Source organism: Tupaia chinensis, unplaced genomic scaffold, assembly GCF_000334495.1.
Source record: "Tupaia chinensis unplaced genomic scaffold, TupChi_1.0 Scaffold143584_1, whole genome shotgun sequence".
NCBI lineage: Eukaryota > Metazoa > Chordata > Mammalia > Scandentia > Tupaiidae > Tupaia > Tupaia belangeri.
Genome location: NW_006203430.1, coordinates 9796969 through 9802170, shown reverse-complemented (window position 1 = coordinate 9802170; position 5202 = coordinate 9796969).

Here is a 5202-nt window from a genome sequence, read left to right as displayed (position 1 = left end):
GATCACCTACATTCTGTATCCCCCGGCACCATCACGTGGGTGTTCCTTTCTCTTCTCTCCCTTCTCTTGGTCCTTGGGGGCATGGAGGCAGGGTCCAGCTCCAGCCTCTCTGGAAGCAAAGATGGAGGGCTGTGTAGTGGAGAAACCAACAGTGTTCTTTTAGCAGGATGACAGCCCCCTGCGATAGCCAGGAACCCAGGGCAAGACAGAAGGGCCTCATCTGCCAGTGGGGGCTGCTGATCCCTGACCTGCTCTTTTGCTGGATCTAGAAATCCAAAAACATTCCCTGTGGCTCTGAGACCCTTCAAAGCCTGGCTGGAGCGTGGCACCCGGAGTGCAGGCCTAGCTGGGGCTGTGGGTCCCGGTCACGTGCACAGATTGTTTGAATAATTCAGATTTAAAAAGACCTACTTTCCCGTTAGACCATTTCCTGCTAAAGAGCAGTTGGGGGTGGGGGCATCTGAATTATACATCCGAGCTCCCAGGGTTTTTAGAGAAGGCTGGGCACTGAGCCAGGCACTGGGACAGCCGCCTCCACCCTGGGGCCCTGCAGAGGCCTGCTGGCCTGGTCCTGGGCTGGACTGGGTGTGGCTTTGGAATCAGGGCCTCAGGCTGATCTCTGAGATCCTTCTAGAGAAGGGAGTATTGCTGGGATCAGAAGCTTGTGTTCCTGACCTGCCAGGCACAGGGTCTCTTACCACAGAGGGGACTGGGCAGCATGTAGGAGATAAGTAATACAAGAGGTGCAACCAGCAGATGGCATAGTGGTTATGTCGCCAGACTCGCACGTTTCGAGTCCTGGACCCAGCGGCTTAAAACTCAGGCCAGGCACGTGCCCAAAATCTAGAGAGGAGAATGGAGGAGAAGAGATTGAGATGTGGCCATCCCCCCAGGGAGTGATTTCTCGCTTTCTGTCTCTCTGTCTCTCTTCATCTCTTCAGCGAGCACACACGGACTAGAGCAACAATCTCTCTCTTGCAAAGTAATAGGAGAGGTTTGGGTTGCAGGGTGTGGGGGGCTGGGCAGGGTCTTGGGACACCCTTTAGATTCCAAGGTTCAAAGGGGAAAGCTGGCTTCTTATCATCCCAGGGAGGAGCCCAAGCCAGAAACACCTGTGGATTCCTAGTAAGTTGGATCAAAGCCTAAGGCCTGGGCCCCAAGGACCAGAGGCTCCTGCCTTCAGGGATTGTGCATGTCAGAAGAGTTGAGGTCAGGTGGGCAGCCCAAGGCTATAGTTAGGAATCTGGAAATGAGGACTTGGGACTTCTGCTCCTTCCTTTCTTTTCTCAACTTTGCCCCTCACACCCTGGCTATAAACACATAAGCAAGGATTTTTGCCCTGGCCATGGGGCAAGTTCCAGGGAAGGCCTTGCCCCACCTTGAAGACCCACAGATTAGCCAGAAGAGCCAGGGTTGCACCCCAAAACCTCAGATGGCTGCAGCAGGCACTTACCTGGTATCCTGTGTGCCTTGGTCTGTGGCCCTGGCTATAAGGGGATGGGCTCGACCAGCCCATGGCAGCCTGAGGAAAAGGGAAGCCCCTGGGCACAACCCTTCTAGCTGTGGCTCCGGGGCAGGCATGCAGGAACCCAGGATAGCCAGTTAGACAGTTCCAAGGGCTCCCTGCCATCTCCACAGCACTAGGCTGCCCTCTGCCTCCCTACCGGCCTCCCCCCAGCCCTATTTCCACTTTTCTTTTAGTTCTGTACTCCAATGGGCATTAGAGGCTGGCATCAGACCTGCTGTATTCTGAGGACCATCTCTGGACTTCAGAATCTGGGTTCTACCTGCCGATGCCTAGAATACCGGTCCCTTGGACTTTCCGTCGTCCCCTGGCCATAGCTGTCTCCTGCTCCACTGCTCTTCCTCTGGAGTATCTAAGCAGAGAAATCCCCTTGCTGGAGCTTGGTACCTATGTCTCTTCTAGATGTCCTTCCAACCACATTCCTCTGGCCACTGCCCTTGTTCAGGGCACAGTGACCATTCAGACACTCTCAAATCTTCCCCTCCAGTCTCTGGTTCCCCCATGCTAGCTTACATCCCCTTCACTCAAAAATGCACAAACTCACATTCCTTCTACCTATACCATGAGGGCTCCCCAAGAACCTTCTATGGGTGCACTGCCATCATAGGCAGGTGGAGTGGTGAATAAGGGAGGTTCCATGGGGCTCACACATCAGAAGGGAGATGGGCTGGGGCAAGGCAGCCCTGAAATAAACCAAGCAAGATAAAGTTGGAAAAACATCTGGGAGGGGCCGAACAGGCACCTGAGAGACACCTCTGTGAAATCCAGCAAAGGCCTGGATTGTGCACGGTTATAGGGACCTCCCAGGCAGATGGAACCACAAGGGCAGAAGGCCAGAGCATGGAGCATGATGGTGTTAGGGAGAAGCAAGGAGCCAGAGTGTCTGGACAGTGAGAAGGGCAGGAGGGACATGGACATTGTAGGAAGATGGTGGAGTGTTAGTATCGGTCTGTGATTTCAGGCAAGGGAGTGATATGGTCAATAATAATTCAGTCCTTGGTCAGCTGAGCAAGGCCAGCATCTCTGCTGGGGTGAGGGGCTTGGTAGCCCACATGGGGTGAGAAGGGAGTCAAATAGGGTAGGGTGGCAGCAATGATGGGAGATTGGTTACACTAGGGGATAGCCAGGTCTTTTAATCTCAAAGCAGGAGATCACTCAAAGGCAATAGGAGAAACTTGAATATACTTTTCAGTGTTAGATGGGCATTAGCGAGATCATGTGAACTTCCGGTGCTCAGTGAAAGTATAGACATATGGGCTGGCCCTGTAGCATAGCAGTTGCACATAGTGCATAGGGGACCAGATCCCACATGGCCAATGGGTTCGAGTCTGGGATCTGGTTGCTTCAAAAACATGTTGGGCTCCTATGTGTGCATACCAGAAATCTTGACAAGATGAGAAACGGAGGAAAAAGGATTGCAGCACGACTGTGCCCTACTGGAGGCGGGATTCCTCTCTCTCACAAGTACATGTACCCTCTGGCAATAAAAAAAAGATATAGACAGAAATGCCCATAAAACCGTATGTTTACATATATATGTATGCATGTGTACACGTGTTCCCTTGCTCTGTCTGCTGAGAGAGGCTAGAAACAATGACACCCTGACAGTGAAGAGCACAACTGGGGCCCAGATCCAGGTTTCTGTATACTATTCTCCACTAAAAGGAACCAGGGGTCCTGGGGTCCTGGGAGAACTGGCCAAGTTTAGGGCTGGATCAGGGAAGTCCAAGAGAAGCCTGGAGAATCTTAAGCCAGAAAGGAAGGAAGGGCTCCAAGAATAATGGGCACACATTAGTGCATAGGTGGGGGAAGGAGTAAGCCTCTCAAGTGGGTGGGAAGGTGTGGGCTCCATGTTCAAGTGGATAGGCTGTTTTAGATAAGAGGAGTAGGGACTTCTCAGCCACCAAAAGAGGATGGGACAGAGGGGAGGTGGTGGATACACCTTGAAGCCATACTTTTCCTTGCGCCTATTCTCTCTCATACGAGTACACAAATAAGAAGGACAACGTCAGCAGAGAGTGAGGCAAGAGAAGGTGGGTAAGAGGCTTGCGGGGATGGTGCGGTCACTTGAGAGTTGGATCCCTGATTTAAGAGTCCAACGCAGAGCCAGCTGGTGGTGTGAAGGTTAGGCTCTGGATCTCGGGACCAGCAGGTAGCGTAATGGCTATGTTGCTGGACTCCCATGTAGTTGACTGTGGTTCAAGTCCTGGATCCGGTGGCTTAAATTCACGCCGGGCGCATGTGCGTGCATGCCCAAGATCCTGAGAGGAGAATGAAAGAGAAGGGATTGCGGCAAGATAAGGGATGGCGGCATGGGCATCCCCCCTGGGGGGTGATATCTCGCTTTCTATCTCTCTCTCTCTATCTTTCTGGCGAGTGCACGCGCCCTACAGCAAAAACCTTTCCAAAAAAATAAAATAAAATAAAATAAAATAAAATAAAATAAAATAAAAGGCTCTGGATCTCACATATCCAGCTATGTGGTTCAAGTCTCAGACCTGGCAGTTTGAAAATCACTCTGGGCCTGTGTGCTTAGGTGCCCAAAATCTTGAGAGGAGAACGGAAGAGAAGGGATTGAGGGTGGCCATCTCCCTAGGGGGATGACTTCTTACTTCCCATTCTCTGTTTCTCTCTGGTGAATGTACAAGCCCTGTAGAAAAACAGTGTTAAGTGTTTTTCTTCGACCTCCTTCAACTGTGTTGGTGCAGGCCTGGAGGAAAAGGGTTGCCAGGTTTGGTTTGGAAAGGGAGTCTTAAGGGGGTGGAAACTGAGGTGGGAAGGAGGGGATGAATAGGAGCACAGACCCGATCTCAGGCTTTTCTGAGAAGGGAGCAAAGAAGCCAATGAAATTGGAGAGTTGTTAGAATTGGAGAGCCAGAAATCAGCTGGAGACAAGGGGTGGTAGGCACATGCAACAAGTTGCATCGACATTTTGGAGATTTGTAAGGACACCAAACTGCAATACAGGACATCTGACCTGTCCTGATTGCTTTCCCCTGCAGTATTCAGCGGACACTGGAGTGTGCAGTGAGCCTAACCATCTCTCTCTCTCTGGCCACCTCCCCCCCCCGCCGCCCCCCCCCCCCCCCCCCCGCATTGACTATTGTTGCAGACTGCCTCTAAGTTCCATCTGGGCCAGGTTCTCTTGCTCCAAAGCACCAGCAGCCCATTCGCAGAGCTACGCCCCGCCGCCAGACTTGTCTGATCTCACACCACGGCCTCGGCCCCCCGGAGGTCTCATAAACCTTGGGGCACTTGCTCTTCTCAGGGACCTGGACCTGTCTGCTGGACCACCAGGAGCTTCTTTTGCCTGCGCCCCCCCGCCCCATTCGCCTTTGCTTATTTCCCTAAGTATCCCCACCAAGGCTGTCCTCAGAGGCCGGCCACAATGAAGGAAACCAAAGCAGCTTTCAGGACGGATGGGCCTGGGTGTGGTGGGAGTCCGGTGGAGGGGACTGGCTCTCACGGTCAGGTCACTGCGGTCACCTAGGTGAAAACCGAGGCGGGGCCGCGCGCGTCTAGGGGGAGTTCCAAGGGCCACACAGGCGATCGGAAGTGGGGGCTTCCCGGGACTCGCGAGCTGGAGTCTCAGAAGTCAGCCGCCCAAACCCTTTTGAGCTGCTCGCGCACGCGTGCGAGTACAGCGCAGGGAGGAAGCGCGCGGGCGGGGCCGCGCC